The sequence below is a fragment of the Rhinolophus hipposideros genome, assembly GCF_964194185.1.
Source record: "Rhinolophus hipposideros genome assembly, contig: HAP1_SCAFFOLD_179, whole genome shotgun sequence".
Taxonomy (NCBI): Eukaryota; Metazoa; Chordata; class Mammalia; order Chiroptera; family Rhinolophidae; genus Rhinolophus; species Rhinolophus hipposideros.
The window spans coordinates 28,752-47,063 of NW_027669455.1; the positions used below are offsets into that span (position 1 = coordinate 28,752).

At 50.3% G+C, this 18,312-nt stretch overlaps 1 long non-coding RNA gene across 1 annotated transcript; it reads right to left on the reverse strand.

Annotated features, from left to right (window-relative positions):
- Positions 1 to 12,673: 12,673 nt before the first annotated feature.
- On the reverse strand, positions 12,674 to 17,865 carry LOC308495585. Its single transcript, XR_013993008.1, has 3 exons — positions 17,689 to 17,865; positions 14,309 to 14,617; positions 12,674 to 14,029 (listed from the first exon to the last, which is right to left on the reverse strand). It is a non-coding gene; the product is annotated as an uncharacterized lncRNA (long non-coding RNA).
- Positions 17,866 to 18,312: the final 447 nt, after the last annotated feature.

The following is an 18,312-nucleotide window of genomic DNA, read 5'->3' on the forward strand; positions in this document are numbered from 1 at the left end:
AGGACCATAAAAGATAATAGTTAAAGGCCCTATGAGGAGAACAAATCAAGAGCCACTCTTAGCTGTAAACTCGGATCGCCACTTGGTTCCTGAGGTGGTGTCTGTGATTCTGGGCCTGGCTGAGATCCTGTGGCAGGGTTTGAAATTCATGTAAGGAGACTCCTAGCCCTGCCGTTCCTTTCGTTACTCCCACAGAGATGTTCAGTGACACTAAAAGCAGATAAGGAGAACGACCATCTTTGGTGCATGAGAGTATATGTGGGGAGAGGTAGAAATTGACTATTGGGGGTGATCTCAATATCTGGAGAAAGGAAACCTAGGATGTAAGTCCCTGTACAATTGGTGAGCAGGCAAGCATATATGGAAGATGAAGAATTAGCTTGTGAGCTGGGTAGAGATAAGGGGTAATGGTAGGCAAAGTGTTATGAGAGGGAAGAGTCATATAATAAAGACAATAATGGGACTCAAGTCTTCTTGGGTTGAAAATCAGGTGATGGAATCAAAGAAAAGGAGCTCTAAAATGGACAAGTAGAGATAAGGAGAAAGGTAGAGATAACGGAGAGGATTTGGAGGGAGAGAGAAGGGGCTGGAGTGAGGTTGGAGTTGTGTGGTTCACGCAATGAGGAAAAGAGGAGAGGGTAGGGATCACAGTTCGTTAGTCTCTGAGTTTTTCCTGCAGGATGTTACAAAGTCAAAACGAGGTGGAGTGGAAATCAGGTGCCATATCACGGAGCCTGGGTGGAGTGGCAGGACAGGGGGTTCAGCTGTTTTTGCAGCTGAGACAAATGAAAGCAGGAGGGGTGATCCAGCAATTGCTGCTGTGGATGTGGTGAGAAGATGGTGGCAAGGCTCTTTCCCAGTTTGTCAACGTCTGACAGGTTCAGGTGTTTGAGATGGACCAAGTTTCCTGGAGCTTAGGGAATGTGAGAAAAACCGAGGAAGTGTCTTGGGGTCGGGGAAAAATGCAGTGTGCATGCTCCCCATGGATCTGCGGAATGAGGCTGATGGCTAGGAGGTAGTCGACCATTGGTGAGCTATTAGCTGTGAGGTTGTCTGGAAGGAAGGATCTGACATGAGGGAGCTTCTCCCCATCTTCCCTTCCTCTGAGGTCACAACTGACAAGAGCTTCCTGGCTGCTCAGAATGGAGTCTGGGGTGACACCTTCCCTATGGAGGGGTGCGTGAGCCTCAGACAGGTGCAGAGCTGGCTTCTGTCTCCTCCAAGCACTAGCTGTGTGACTTCAGACAAAGACATGGGAAGTCAGTGTCCTCACCTGTCAGGTGGGGATAACGGCTCCCTCTCAGGGTGGCTGTGAGATCAGTGAGGTGATGCAGGTCAGCTCCTGCCCCACAGTAGATGGTCCCTCACTCCCCCTCCCTCTTCCCTTCTCAGTCCTTTCTCTACCTCCATGGGCTGGAAGGATCTATGAGCAAATAGAAGGACTATTAGCAGATAGTCTCCTGGTGGCAGAATGCGCTCTCCTGTTGGTGTCCACACAGCCAGTCCCCTGAGTGCTGACTCTGGCATCTGTGCCAGCTTCGTCCACAGGGCAGCGCTCACCACAGCCCCTCCCTGGTCTTCAAACCCTGCTCATCTCCAAATTCAAGGCCCTTGTCTCAGCTCAGGCCAGAGCGCCTCTCACCGCTCTTCTCACGGGTCTCCCTGCTGCCGTCCTTCCCTCGTCCAGGGCAACCTGCACACTGGGACCAGCTCCATCTTTCTAACTAAGGTGGGGTCTAACCCCGTCACTTCCTGTGCCTACAACCACCAGCAGCTTCACTGGGGCTGGAGAGGAAAGTCTCTGTCATCAGCACAGTGTTGCGACTTTATCAGGCCTCATGTTCTTCTCCTGGTCTCATTTCCTATCATAACACCCCAGTTCACTCACCAGGTACCCCCAGCTGTCACCATTAACCTGTCTGGTGCGGGCTTTGACAGACAGAGGTGTCAGCACTGAGACTGGGCCTGAAAGCAGGAATCTGAATAAAATACAGACTTCAGTGAACAGTCATGCATCAACATGTGTACGTTGATTGTAACAATTCTGGAAAGAGAGGAGAAAGTAAAACTAAAGTTAAGATACACCTATTGCGTCGAAATGGGTGATTTCCATGAACAAAATGGACCCTAAAATAAGGAAAATACTAAGCAATGATCCATCCAGGACCTCATCTTCCCACTTATTCTCGTCACATTGCTCTGGAGTTCCCTCTCCTGGGACAGGGAAGGAAAGGGGACAAAGCAGTTTGGAAGTTCCCCTGAGATCGATCCCTACCCAGTGTCCTCATATCCTGCACCCAGGAAGTCTTGATTTTGATATGTCAGGTAGGACTGGAAGCCACTGAGTTCCCTGGAAGCTGAGGTGCTGGACTGGGGCCAGAGAACAGATGCTGGGTCAGGAAAGCAACAGATTCCACATCACTGAGCCCTAACCCTAACCCCAAACCAAACACCTAACCTGTAAAACCTAAACACTAAACCCTTAGCCCTAAGCCTAAATCTAAACCTTAACATAAACGTAAAACCTTACAACCATAAACCATAACCAACAGCATAAACCGTAACCTAAACCCTCAACGTAATACTAAACTATCTCCAGAAACCACAAACTATGAACCATATCCATAAACCGTGACTATAAACTATAACCAAAAACACATAGCCATAAACCATACATGTAATCCATAATCAATCTCATAAACCATATAACATACATGTAGCCATAAACACTACACATAAACCATAACCAAACTGTAACCCACAATCTTAACTTTAACCCCTGACTCAGCACCACACTGCCCCTCAGCCCCAACCCTAGCCCTGTGGGGACACTACTAGCCCCTAACCAGTCAAATCAGAAGCAGGTCCCAAAGACAGAAGACACAGATCTATGTCCCTTATAGAGTTGTAGTGATGTTCTCTATGTGAAAGGAAGAACTGAAACTGTCTATGCACAGATGACAAGTCGCATCTGAAATACATAACTTCCAAAAGAATCAACAAAAAAATTATTATTACTGTAAAGTAATTCAACGTTAAATGACAAAATATCAATACACAGGAATCTGTTATATTTGTATACGCTAGCAAGGAGTAATCTAAAAAAGAATTTAAGAACACAATTCCATTTTAAATCACATCAACGTTGATAAAATACTTAGGAATAATGCAAGGCTTCTACACTGAAAATTACAAAACATAATGTCTTTGTTTGCTGAAAGAAATTAAAGGAAACTACCTACATAAACGTGAGGCCATCGCATGGTGATGGAAATTGTTAGGATGGCAACAGAACAGATGCGATGTAAGGATTCAGTGTCATTCCTGTGAAAAGGCCCCAAGGCCTTTGTGGAAAAACGTGCAAGCTGATCCTAATATTCACAGCAAATTTCCAGGGAAGAAAAGAGCCATAAGGATCTTCAAAAACAAAATCAGGTTGGAGGCTCACCCTTCCCAAACGTAATTCGTAATTAGTACAAAGCCACAGTAAGGAAAACATGGTGACACTGGCATAGAGATATACATAGAGATCAATGGAATTGTATTGAGGACCCAGAAATAAACCCGTCGGTCTAAATCAGTAGATTATTTTTGAACATACACATGAAATTTATCATTGTCATTTACAACTTTAATTTATAAAACACAGAAATACGCTTTTTTTCTATTTTTTCTGTTCCTTTTTTTTTTTGCTAAGGAGGGCGCAGCTCACAGTGGCCCATGTGGGGATTTAACCAGCAACCTCGGTGTTAGCAGCACCATGCTCTAACCAAGTGAGCTAACAGGCCACCCTCAGAAAGACATTTTTAAAAGTGCTCTATGACTGGAATTTAAACGCTACAAATATTAGTTTTGTGAGTGTAATTTGTATAAATTACAATCCGATAATTGGAGATTTCTTTTCAGTATGGTTACTATATAAATGAAATAAATGGCAAAAGGACTGAATAGCAATATTTTGTTATCTATGTATTATCAGATACTTTAGGACCTAAACCAAGATTCTGAGTATTCAGACTTCATTTACTGTGTTTCATCTTTAAATACTTCCCTACCTGTATTCTGAGTCAAGTCACTTGATGAAAGGGTGTGACTTGGGATAGCATTTTGTTTCATACCAAAACTTTTCCTATCTACAGTCACCACCTTCAAGGAATTAACATTACAAGGCCAAAGTAATCTGCTGGGTCCCTTTTTCGAACAGTTTGCAAAAAATTGTGGCAACACCCTTGAAAGCCAAACAGATACCCCCAAAATGGGACAATCACGCACGGTCCTGTAAAGTATGTTAAGTTTTCCCCCATCTAAAAGTTAAGCTATAAAATATATGAACTACAGTTGACTTGGTTTCAGGAGAAGCACATCTGAGGATTTACGTTAGTGTTCTCATCTTCAGGCATTACCAGGGAGTCTGTAGGCCACCATGCGATTTACTCTGGATAATGGCAGTGAGGCAGGAAGGCAGATGTGCTCACAATTGGTGATCAACTATAGTCCTGACTCTTCCCATTTTTCAGGCACAACCTAATATTTGTATAAATCAGTAGATCAAATGAACAAGAAACTTCCAATAGTGGCAGGAATGTCACTGTAGCTGTGATCTGTCTGAACACAGAACGAGTTTCATTTTGGAGACCTTTCTGAGCCTTTTCTCTGAGTGGACTGTCATTTTTGGCAGTCTTGTCACAATCAATATCAATTATCATCTTTTAAGGACCTCACCCCTTTCAATATTTGAGAGGACTGCCACCAGTTTCTGAACTAAAACTTTCTGTAATGAAATGTCCAGTTGTCCCACCACATGATTTAGGTATTTCATGCGTTCAGGATGAGTAGTTACAGGCGAGGTGAGGCCACGTTTCGGCGTTCGGCGTCGGAGTCAAGGTTTCAGGTGGATGTATGCACGCATGTTATATCCTACCATGCTGTTGGCGTCAAATAGAAACTCAGCCGCAGTTGTACTGCTCCCATGCAGGAAGGTGGTCGCAGGGCCATGTCCAGACCCACAAAGGCCAGACACCCTGACATTGGGGAAAGAAGGGTTTTCCAACAAATGGTACTGGGCAAATGACCATCCAAATGAAGAGAAATGAAATTGGACCCCAACCTCACACCACACACAAAACTTAAAATACATGAAGGGCTTAAATACAGGCAGTAAAAGTATAAACTCTCAAACAAAACGTGGAGATACATTGTCACGACCTTGGATTAGCGATGGTTTCTTAGATATGACAGCACATACAACAAAAAAAAGATAAATTAGACTTCCTCAAAATTAAAAACATACATGCATCAAAATAAGCAATCCAGAAAGCGAAAAGACACGCCATAAAATGGAACCAAATACGTACGCATTATATATCTGATAATAGTCTGCTATCCAGGAGACAAAGAACTTTTACAACTCAAGAACAAAAAAAGAAAATGACTAACATTTTAAAATAGAATTGAATAGAACCTTGTCCAGAGGAGACCTGCAAAGTGTCAACAAGCACAGTAAGATGTTCCACATCCTCAGTCCTGATGCAAATGCAAATGAAAACCACATGTGATACCCCCTCACATAGTACCAGAAGGGCTATAATCCAGAAACTAAAACTAACAAACAGCAGCAACAATGTAGAAAAATTAGAACCCTTAAACATTGAAGGTGAAAAATTACAATGGTGTGGCTTCTGCATACAACACTTGGAAATTTCCACCCCACAAAAAAATGCCCATGTGGCTCAACAGACCCACTTCTAGAAATATACCCCCAAAATTGAAAACAGTTGTTAAAGGTGGATACATGAATCCACAGAAGCGCTCTTCACAATAGCAGAGACTTAAACAATTCAAATGTCCATCTTAATCAGCAGTGGAAACTAAGTGACCAATCCTGCAGCTACACCAGGATTCTTTAGCTTGATGCAATTATGAACATATTTCATAACTTCTAGAAATATGTTTCCTCTTAGCACAAAAATTCTAACGTGGCAGAAGACATGTTTACTAATACACCCAAAAATATTTAGTTCATCTACAATAAATAGCAAAAAAGGTGATAAATCAATGTTCAGTACTTAGTGTGTCATTATTCTGCTACTTGGAAATGCTCTAGACATTCAATAATGATGCATCATTTAATTTATAGGATAAAACTTTATCATTTCCAATTACCAAAGACACCTGGAAAATCTTTTCCATGTATATATACAATGTAATTATCACCTAAAAGTTTACCTTTTATTTTAATTGTACCTATTTGATATAGTAGTTAAAACTTTGAGATTTCAAAGTCAGTAATGACCAAAGCTATTTTCTTGACATATTTTTAACAGATAACTAATTTTTATAAACCCAGTTAGAAAAAATTGTATTTTGTGCTGATAATTTTCAAACGCATGACTGTGTAATCAAACCAAACTAAAACCAGCTTTAACATCAACTATTTCACCAGATCATAAAGTATTTCTGTTTGTTTGTATTTTATTTCTTACTTTATATAATCATTTAACTTGTTCAAGCCAATCAAATATCACAAACTGGTAACACCGTACGGAGCTACAAAACGTCTTACCACACACAAACACAAACTGGTTTCACACAGAGATCACAAATTAACAGAGTTAGTAACAACTATAGAGAACACACACGATGTTTTACCAAGAAAACAGCTGGTTGTCACAAGAGTTCTATAACACAATGTAAATTTATAAGTTTTCCCCATTCCAAGGACCCATCGTCTTGATGTGGACAGTGAGGTCTAAATAGTGAGACACCAAGCAGCCTCTTTACTGCTCAGGCCAGGAAGCCAGAGGCCCCTCCACACCGAGTGCAGAGGAAGCAGCACTCCCAGAGCCAAAGGGTCACCCCCAAAGACAGTCAGAGAAAGCACAGACCTTCATCACATAGGCAGTAGGGATGGTGGGGTGGACAGAGTGTCTCAGGTCTCCCACAAAATGTGAGGCACCTCCAGCCCCAAACCCACTAATCTGTGGCCCCGAGCAGGTGCTACTAGACCGGGATCTGACCAGCACTAAAGGGTAAGGAAGGCTGGGGGGGACAGATGCCCCTTATGGGCAGAGGCCCCTCAGAACACAGTCCCCTGGGAGCTGGCACAGCCAGGCAGAGGTGCACTGGGAACCCCAGCTTATCTCACTGGCCACCAGGTGCAATGGAGTAAGTGCACCTGGCCGAAGGTGGGGACCAAAGAGGATTAGCTTCCTTGGTCACAAAGCCAAGCTCCCAGGACTCAGAACAAGAAGGAAAGAAAAACCTAAAGAGACTTTTAGAGAGGGACCCACAGCAAAGTTTGTCTCTGCAGACACGGGTCTGGAGAGAAACACTTAACTCCCCAGCCAGTGGGGCCGGCTCCAATGACAGTCTTACTGGAGCCTGTGCCTGTGTTCTGTCCCCATGGTAGTTCCTTCTTAGGGCAAAGGATACGCAAGACACAGACACAAGAAACAAAGAACATCTCTGGGAGGAAAGAATAAAGAACATCTCAGGGAGGAAAGAATAGAGAAAACCCTCGAGTCTCTAGGTGCAGGAAGTAGCTGCACAGATACTTTTTCTGCCTACCTAAATTCAGAAAGCAGACAAAGGCCTCGCACCCCTGCTATCTACTGTCCAACTGCTGACAGAGACCAGGAATTGTAATCTATGAGCACCTAGAATTCACACACACACACACAAAAATTCCAAAGACAGTGAGGAGAAATCAGGTAAATATGACATTTTAGACAAAGGTGGCAGTTGGCTCTTAGGCTTTAGACGTAAAAATGGGAGATTTACAGGTAATTCAGGAAAAGCTAAACACACATGGCAGGTAAAGCGTTGTGAGGCTCCTGCATGGAGTCTTCCTGTCTACTGCTAAGGGGATTGTGCTCAGGGTTTTATTTGTGCTTCATAGTCTTTAAGGAGGCTGGGAAAGGGGAGCCAGGCTGGAAAGGGGAGGCTTGTATTGTTAAAACTGCCCCTTTGAAATTTTTATTTTATTTACCTCAGCGGGCCTGGGACAGTTGTGGGCTCTGTTTCCATTTCAGATCTACTCAGCAGAGGGTCCAGGGTGATGCTGAGACTTTCTCACGTCTATCGGACTGAAAAATCAGCTTCCATTTTTCTCAGGTTTCTGATTGGTTATTAAATCCTTTCAAGCCAGTTTCAACATACCAGTTCTCAAAATCTTAAATCTCCGTAAAGATTTTTAACACTTACACATCTCTTGATTTTCTCTTCTGCGTATTTTAAATCTAATGTTGACATTAGCATCTATTAAGACCCAAGAAGCTGAAGAACTAATTCAAAATCTTAAGAATAGTTAAATTTCCTTGTATCCGTTAGTATTAAACATGTGGTCTATCTCTAGGGTCCAAAAAAACAGCTTTGTTATGAGAGTTCTCTAACACATTTTCCAATTTAGAAGTTTTTCCAATTCAAAGGATCCATACTCTGGCCACTGATGGTAGGATTTTAATAGCTACTCAAACCAAAAAGCCTTTTGACAGCTTGACCAAGGAAGCCAAAGGCTTTCTGTCACTGTGGTATTTCCTTGTCAGGACCAAGGACACAAGAGACACAGAGACACAAAAAATGACCATCTCTGGAAGGGAAGGCGGGAAGGGAGGGTCAGGGTTGGAGATTAGGGTCCAGGGTCCCTGGTAAGGTGTCCTAGTCAGGCCCTGGTGTCTGGCTATGTGGGACAATGGTCCATTTAGAGGTCTGGATCTGGGGTCCATGGTCCAGCTCTGGTGTCTTCTCTTATCTGAACACACAGGTGAGTACACATGTGAGTACTTTCGCCAAACTGGTTTCCCACGCACATTTCCTCCAGGCCCTATTGAAGTGATCACTTCATTAAAGAAAACCTGTGGACATATCCCCTCATGAGAGGGAAGAAAAAAAATAAACATGTGGGATTACATCAAACTAAAGAGTGTTTTCACAGCAAAGGAAACCATCAATAAAACAAAAAGGGATCCCAATGAATGGGAAAAGGTATCTGCCAATGATATATCTGATAAGGGGTTAATGTCGCAAATTTATAAAAAACACACTCAACTCAACTCCAAAAAAACAAACTACCCAATTAAAAAATGGGCAGAGGACTTGAAGAGATATTTTTCTAAAAAGGGCATACAGATGGCAAACAGACATATGAAGAAATGCTCAACCTCACTAACCATCAGAGAAATGCAAATAAAAACCACAATGAGATACCACCTCACCCCAGTCAAAATGGCTATTATCAATAAATCAACAAACAACAAGTGCTGGCGCGGATGTGGAGAAAAGGGAACGCTTGTGCACTGTTGGTGGGATTGCAGATTGGTGCAGCCACTATGGAAAACAGTATGGAGGTATCTCAAAAATCTGAAAATGGAACTACCCTATGATCCAGTAATTCCACTCTTAGGTATCTATCCGGAGAAATCCAAAACTCCAATTCAAAAATCTTTATGCACTCCTATGCTTATTGCAGCACTAAGCACAATAGCCAAGACATGGAAACATCTGAAATGCCCATCGGTAGATGACTGGATTAAGAAACTGTGGTACATTTATACAATGGAGTATTGCGCAGCCATAAAGAAGAAAGAAATCTTACCATTTGCAACAACAGGAATGGACCTAGAGAACATTATGTTAAGTGAAATAAGTCAGACAGAGAAAGACAAATACCATATGATCTCACTTATATGCAGAATCTAAAGAAAAGAATGAGTGAATGAACTAATCAGAAACAGTTTTGGGGACAAAGAGGAAAAACTGAGGGTTGCTAGATGGGTGGGGGGGGGATAAGGGGGAAGGTGAGGGGATTAGAAAACAGTCGGTAACCACAAGATGGCCACGGGGTTTTGAAAATTGATTTGGGGAACGTAATCAATAATGTTGTAAAGATTTTGTAGGGTATCCGATGGACACGTGTCCCATTTGGGAGACCACCTCAGGGATGATGTGGATGCCTGATCACGGCACTGTACACCTGAAGCTGAACAATAATGAATGCCAACTCTAATTTTATATATATAGATATGTGTATATATGTGTATGTATATACTTACAAGTGGAGTACAGCATTAGGAATCGAGACAGTGGAAATGTAATGGCTGTGTGCGATGTCAGAGGGGTAGTGGATGGGGGGAGAAGGGTTCACACAGTGTGAGGGATATAAATGATAAATGTCTAAGTATTACTTGGTCTTGTGCACCTGAAACTAATAAAAATATATTTGATAACTAGGATACTTCACTAATTTTGGCAAACCTACATGACCTAGTTCTTCAAAATCAACAAGATTCTTCTCTCCTGAAAGAACTCTCCCTCACAGTCTCAAATAGATAGGCAGTCCTTAAGACAAATAACTAATTTATAACTGTTTCTAAAACCACATAGTGAGTCCATTTCCGTCACTATTCATTGCCATTGGTACAGCAAGAAGAGAGGGGCTCATATACACTATGTTTTCTTTGATAGTGAAAAGGGGAAAAAATTCCTGAGTCTTCAAGAGGGGAAAGATCAATTCTTAGCCTCCCAAATCCACAAAGATGATGGGAACTTTGGTGCCATTATAATTTTGATTGAGCAATGTTGAACGAGGTTTTAACTGTTTTTTGAAATAGGGAGATTTTCTAAACTAACCGAAAATGAACGTCTTGCACACTACATATTTTTATTTCTGAACTGTAAGCTGCAAGCCCGATGGAATCAATATACCCTAATTTCCTACATCCTCATACAAATTAATATTTTACTAATATTTATCAATAATAGAACCATATATTTTATTTTAGGTTTTAGTAAAAATAACTTGTATTTTCACAAGAGATATATTTTAATTTCATTTGAAAAAAAAAAGAAAACCTGTGAGTCTCTACTCTCGAGAAGCTAGGTTCACAAATATATTTTCCTGCCAGTCTACTTGTAGAGGAGGGGAAAAGGACGTGCAGTACTTCTAAATTCTCTCAAACCCTGCATAAATACATACACCAGAAAGGCTCACAGCATGAACAAAAACACCGCTTACCTCTGGCGGCAGACGTCCTTGCCAGCTGCGGTGGTTGCCAGGAGCCAGCAGTGCCCTGGCCATTAATTCTCCTTGCAGGCTTCCCCAATACTGTGGGAGCTTCACAATTATTTGTTTTGCTCTGACCCAGTAAGTGTGTTATTGGAGAGCAGGTCAGTCATCACAGGAAGGCATTCCAGGATGTAGGAACAACTCGTGAGCAAAGGCAAGCAGGAGGAGGATTTGTTTTTAAAAAGAAAATATATCCCCAAAATGCAGGAGTGCACAGGCACAGGAGGAGAGCGACTGTGCTGAAACAAACAAAATTTAGGATTATATTTTAATGAGGGTGGGAAACAATCAGGAGTGGAGTCACAGGTGGAGCCTAGGGCGTTTCCAGGGCGTTCCCAGGGTGTGTCTCTGCTGATCACTCCCTCCCATCAGGAAGAGGGATTTCCTTGTGGGAACTGTCCTGAGGACACAGGGGTGGAGATTTTTCCCAGCCTGCAATGCTAATAGTGTTATAACCCTTTACAATTAGCTGTAGCTGTAGCATTTCTGAGGAGTGATCTCATCTCCCTTTTCTTTGTTTCACAAATCATCTTCCTTCCTTTCCTTCTGTCTGTCCCTGAGGCACTGTTCTCTCTGTCCAGAAGAACAACTTCTTCTAGCTGAGCTAATCATCAAATTAAGAATCGGGTTAATAAGATAAAATTGAATTTTAACCTACGTGCATGGGGAATTCACGTATGCCAGTCGTCTAAAAGTACAACAGCTGCAATTACGTACAGTTCATAATACTTGATAGTAATAAATGATCATGTCCATGGTTAGTGTATTGATTTCAACTTTATCCTTATTTTTATGCTAGTTGGGCCTTTATGCACCTTACTTTAGTAAACGTGTACTTGTTTGAAAGGTCTTATAAACTGAATGAACGCCCACTAATGTGAGATATAAGTCATTCCACTCAGCAAGGTAATTTTTTCAGGGGATATTGTTACGGAACTCTTTTTCATCGCACTGTAGTTACATGAATATCAGATGTAATGACACGTACAACCTAAATAAGACAGGATAACCGAGAATGTACACGTTGTAAAAATACACATATTTCCCAAGTTAGCCCTGTGGACAGATAGGTGTTGTGGCGTGGAATTTACAAAAGGTGAAAGCATTCACAGACTCTACAAAGGAAGCTTTTATGACAGTTAGGGCAGAGAGAGAATGCCCATGGCAGTGTCCAACAATGACGGCTGCCTCTGGTAAGAAAGAGAGAAACACGGGGGGTTGGGGGTGAGGGGGAGTCGCCGGCGCAGAGTCCAGTGTCTGAGGGTGGACAGCTGCACCTAACTTCGGGTTAGCTTTTTCTTACGTAGGAAAGGAGGAGTCGGTCAGGCTGGTTTGAGGGCTGACATCCTTCCTGGGGTCTGGTCTGTTTGAAGACAAAGTTATGTCCGGACTCCAAACTAGGAGTTAGCCATAGCGGCCTGGGACTCGAATGCATCACCAGTAAAAAAGTGCAAGAAGTTGTAAATTGGATTCCAGTGTCCGGGTGCCTGGGGATTACGAAATTGCTCTTTCCCAGGTTAGGATGTTAGTTCACAAGGTATGGGTTTACTTGAGAAAGGGAACAAACAGTTAATCATTGAGGGGAGAAACAAAGAGAAAACAGCTGAATATCAGGGTGGATCAATAACTGGGTTTAATTACAGGTGGCTGGATAGCGAGCTCTGCGGTGAGTCACACTGCAAACGAGCTAAGTCTAAGTGTGTTAATGATTCCCCGAATCTCACCGATACAATAGAGGCATGCGGTGGGAGGAGTGGGCGATGCGATGTTTGCAGACCCAGGCCCCATATGCAGTAACACTGCCTCGTCCTCTCATTATAGTAAATAAGGTCCAGGCACTGCTGCCAGTGTCCCACACACAACTCAGTGCACAGGGGGCCGCTACCACTTCCCTGGAGGTGGAATAAGACAGACAAACAAGGGTTGGGAGTTGGGGAGGAGGGGGGACGGACGCACAGCATGAGACACCGACTGGGACAGACGCACTGAGGCTGAGTTGAAGTGGCAGCTTCCCCACCGGAGTGCGGTGGTGCCCCGGGCTGGGCTCCGTTAGGGAGGCAGTGCCCGAGCGCTGGCAGTCACCGTGGGAACCCGGGGAAGGCCTCCAGGGTCCGCGGATTGCCGCAGGGCTCCGAGCCCCGCCTGGGGTCCCACTAGCGGGAGGAGAGGAGCGGCTCCAGGCACCCTCCTAGTGTTTGTGGTGTGCATGCCCGCCTGCCTGCTTTTCCCCTGTGGTGGTCTTTCCTGGAGCCCGAGGGCAGGTGCGCTCTCTACTCCAGCCATTTTGTCCTGGCTCTTTTGGTGCTGGGGGCGGGGCCACCGAGGCGGGCGGGAACGGACCGCGCCTGGTGCTCCTGGGAGATGAAAGCGGGGCCGGGAGGGGTCCCGGTGCCGGCTATCAGAGACGGAGCTATTAGGTGGGGTGGGGCGGGTGGCGTTCCCCTTGGTCCGGTGTCGCGGGACACCCCGAGTCTCTGTGTCGGGGCCCAGGTGCAGGCAGAGCGATGGTCGTCCCCTGGGCTCGGTCCCGAGGTGCCAAGCACCAGCACGTCCCTGGCTGGAGTAAGCCGCCCGAGGTCGCTACAGGCCTGCGCCTGCTGGCAGACCCGGACTTGCGCGTTGGGGGCGGGGCGAACGGCTGCTGGCAGAAGGCTTGCGGGAAGGAAGGGGACTAAGCAGGGGGTGCGGGGGGGGGGGGTCGCGGTGTTGGCCAGAGGAGACTCAGCTATCCGCTGGGGTGGGGCGGGTGGCCTTCCCCTTGGTCCGGTGTCGGGCGACACCCTGAGTCTCTGTCTCAGGGCCCAGGTGCAGGCAGAGCGATGGTCGTCCCCGGGGCTCGGTCCCGAGGTGCCAAACACCAGCACTTCCTTGTCTGGAGAAAGCCGCCCAAGGCAGGTGCAGGTCTGCGCCTGCAGGCAGACCTGGGCTTGGGCGTTGGGGGCGGGGCGAACGGCTGCTGGCAGAGGGCTTGCGGGAGGGAAGGGGACAAAGAAGGGGGTTCCGTGAGGGGGAGCCCGGGCTGAAGGTCCTGACGTGAGGCCGGGACAGCGAGATTGTAGTGCCCTGTGGAGCCACCCATTCCTCTCCCCCTGCCCTCCAGCCCCTAAAGCACCACCCCTGGCGTGGGTTTATTAGGCGGGCTGGGCCACTCCCGGAGGATGAGGGGCGGGGCGGCCGCAAGAGGAGTCGCGGGTCAAAGCCTAGGGCTCCCGGTATTCCCGGGCGGTCCCCCATCCAAGTACTAACCAGGCCCGACCCTCCTTAGCTTCCCAGATCAAAGGAGGTAGGGCGCGTTCAAGCTACTGTGGCCATAGACATGGGAGCAGGCTCTGGGCGCCAAAAGAGCAGCGGACCGGCCTGCGTGGTGAGCGCGAACCACGCTGCCGGGCTGCTCCAGTCCGGAGCATCTCCCCGCTGGCCGGCTCCGCCAGGGCCCCGCCTCTTGCCTGCTCCCCGCCTCCTCAAAACGCCGCCTGGGTGGACTGCCTTTGGCTCCTTGCCAGCAGCGAGGCCCCTTCGCGCCATCTGTGGCTCCACGGGGCCGCTACCACTTCCCTGGAGGTGGAAGAAGACAGACAAAGAAGGGTTGGGAGTTGGGGAGGAGGGGGGACGGACGCACAGCATGGGACACCGACTGGGACAGACGCACTAGGTCTGAGTTGAAGTGGCAGCCTCCCCAGCAGACTGCGGTGGTGCCCGGTGCTGGCCTCCGTTATAAAGGCAGTGCCCGGGCGCTGGCAGTCACCGTGGGACCCAGGGGCAGGCCTCCAGGGTCCGCGGATTGCCACCGGGCTCCGAGCCCCGCCTGAGGTCCCGCATGCGGGAGGAGAGGAGCGGCCCCAGGCACCCTCCTCGTGTGGGTTGTGTGCATGCCCGCCTGCCTGCTTTTCCCCTGTGGTGGTCTCTCCTGGAGCCCAAGGGCACGTGAACTTTCTACTCCTGCCATTTTGTCCTGGCTCTTTTGGTGCTGGGGGCGGGGCCACGGAGGTCTGGGGGAAGGGAGGGCTCCTGGTGCTCCTGGGAGATGAAAGGGGGGCGGGGAGGCCTCGCGGTGCCGGCCAGCGAAGACACAGCTATCCGTTGGAGTCGGGCGGGTGGCCTTCCCCTTGGTCCTCTGTCCGGCGACACCCCGAGTCTCTGTCTCAGGGCCCAGGTGCAGGCAGAGCGATGGTCGTCCCCTGGGCTCGGTCCCGAGGTGCCAAGCACCAGCACGTCCCTGGCTGGAGTAAGCCGCCCGAGGTCGCTACAGGCCTGCGCCTGCAGGCAGACCCGGACTTGCACGTTGGGGGCGGGGCGAACGGCTGCTGGCTGAAGGCTTGAGGGAGGGAAGGGGACTAAGAAGGGTGTGCGGGAGGGGGGGGGGTCGCGGTGTTGGCCAGCAGAGACGCAGCTATCCGCTGGGGTGGGGCGGGTGGCCTTCCCCTTGGTCCGGTGTCGGGCGACACCGCGAGTCTCTGTCTCAGGGCCTCCTGGCGTGAGGCCGGGGCAGCGAGATTGTAGTGCCAGGTGGCGCCAGCCATGCCTCTCCCCCTGCCCTCCAGCCCCCCTAGCGCCACCCCTGGCGTGAGTTTATTAGGCGGGCTGGGCCACTCCCGGAGGACGAGGGGCGTGGCGGCCGCAAAAGGAGTGGCGGGTCAAAGCCTAGGGCACCCGGTATTCCCGGGCGATGCCCCATCCTAGTACTATCCAGGCCGACCCTGCTTAGCTTCGCAGATCAAAGGAGGTAGGGAGCCTTCAAGCTGCTGTGGCCATAGACGCTGGGAGCAGGCCCCCAGCGCCACAAAGCAGCGGACCGGCCTGCGTGGTGAGCAAGAACCAGGCTGCCAGGCTGCTCCCGTCCGGAGCATCTCCCCGCTGGCCGGCTCCGCCAGGGCCCCGTCTCCCGCCTGCTCCCCGCCTCCTCAGGACGCCGCGGGCGTGGGCAGCGGGTTACTCTTTGACCCCAGTGAGGCTCCTTCGGGCCACCCGTGGCTCCACGGGGCCTCTGCCACTACCCTGGCGGTGACAGAAGCCAGAGAGACAGCGGTTGGGAGTGGGGGGGGAGAAAGGAGGGACACACAGGCTGTGTCACGGAATGGGACCGACGCATGGGGGCAGTGTTGAAGCGACAGCTCCTCCACCTGCGGACGGTCACGCCCGGGGCTGGGCTCCGATAAGGATGTAGAGCCGGGGGGGGGGGGGGGGGGGGGGGGGGGGGGGGGGGGGGGGGGGCGTGCAGTCACCGTTGGATACTGGGGCAGGCCTCCAGGTTCTGCGGAGTGTCGGTGGGGTCCGAATCTCGCCAGGGGTTTGTCACGCGAAAGGAGAGGCTCTGGCCCAGGCACCCTACTCCTGTGGGTTTTGGGCCTGCCTGCCTGCCTGCTTTTCCCCTGTGGTGGTCTCTCCTGGAGGCTCGGGGAGACGGCCGCGCGCGTGCAGTTGTGGCACTCCCTCCCTCTGCTGCTATGGCCGGGCTCTTTTGTGGCTGTGCGCCGGGGACCGAAGCGGACGGCGGGGGGGGAACCGAGCGCACACAGCTCTCCTGGGAGAAGGAAGGGCGCTGGGGGAGGGGCCGCGGTTCCTGCCGGTGGAGACGGAGTCCTCCGGTGGGGTGGGGCGGCTGGGCGTCCCCTCGGCTTGCTGTCCTAGGACAACCAGTCCCTCTGTCTCCGGGCCCGGGTGCAGGCAGTGGGACGGTCACCCCTGTGCCAAGGACACCGAGGTGCCAAGGAGCCGCACTGCCTTGGCAGGAGAAAGCCGCCCGAGGCCGTTTGGAGGCCTGCGCGGGCAGGCAGCCCTGGGCTTGGGCTTTGGGGGCGGGGTCGTGGGCATGGCGAAGGTCTGCGGGTTGACAGCATGCGCTTGCGGGGGAAAAAAGAGGCTATAGAAGGGGCTGTGGGGGGAGACCTGGCCCAGGCGCCTGGCGTGAGGCCGGGTCTGCGAGGCTGTAGGTCTCGGCGGCGGCCCGGACCCCACCCTCCAACTACCCCCCCCACCCCGCCCAGCCCCGCTGGCCAGGGGTCCTGTGGCGGGGTTGGCGGCTGCAGAGTGTCCAGGGGCATGGCGGCCGCAAAAGCAGTGGCGGGCAAAAGCCTAGTGCACCCGGTATTCCCAGGCGGTCTCCCATCCAAATACTAACCAGGCCCGACCCTGCTTAGCTTCCGAGATCAGAGGAGATCCGGCGCGTGCAGGGTGGTATGGCCGTAGACGCTGGGACCGGGCTCGCGGCGCCCCAAGAGCAGCCGCCCGGCCTGCTTGGTGAGCGCGCGCCAGGTTGTTGGGCCGCGCAGGCGGCGAGCCTCTCCCCGCCTGCCGGCTGCAGCAGCGCCGCTCCTCCCGCCTGCTCCCCGCCTCCTCAGGACGCCGCGGGCGTGGGCAGCGGGTTACTCTTTGCGCTCAGTGAGGCCCGTTCGGGCCACCCGTGGCTGCACGGGGCCTCTGCCACTACCCTGGCGGTGACAGAAGCCAGAGAGACAGCGGTTGCCAGTGGGGGGGGAGGAAGGAGGGACGCACAGGCTCTGTCACGGAATGGGACCCACGCACGGGGGCAGTGTTGAAGGGACAGCTCCTCCACGGGCGGACGGTCGCGCCCGGGGCTGGGCTCCGTTAAGGATGTACAACCGGGGGGGGGGGGGGCGGGCACTCACCGTTGGACCCAGGGGCAGGCCTGCGGGAACCGAACGCGCAGGGCTCCCCTGGGAGAAGGAAGGGCGCTGGGAGAGCGGCCGCGGTGCCTGCCGGTGGAGACGGAGTCCTCCGGTGGGGTGGAGCGGCTGGGCGTCCCCTCGGCTTGCTGTCCTGGGACAACCAGTCCCTCTGTCTCCGGGCCCGGGTGCAGGCAGTGGGACGGTCACCCCTGTGCCAAGGACACCGAGGTGCCAAGGAGCCGCACTGCCTTGGCAGGAGAAAGCCGCCGGAGGCCGTTTGGAGGCAGGCGCCGCCAGGCAGCCCTGGGCTTGGGCTTTGGGGGCGGGGTCGTGGGCGTGGCGAAGGTCTGCGGGTTGACAGCATGCGCTTGCGGGGGGGAAAAAGAGGCTATAGAAGGGGCTGTGGGGGGAGACCTGGCCCAGGCGCCTGGCGTGAGTCCGGGTCTGCGAGGCTGTAGGTCTCGGCGGCTGCAAGGACCCCACCCTCCCACTACCCACCCCCCCACCTCGCCCAGCCCCGCTGGCCAGGGGTCCTGTGGCGGGGTTGGCGGCTGCAGAGGGTCCTGGGGCATGGCGGCAGCAAAAGCAGTGGCAGGTAAAAGCCTAGTGCACCCGGTATTCCGG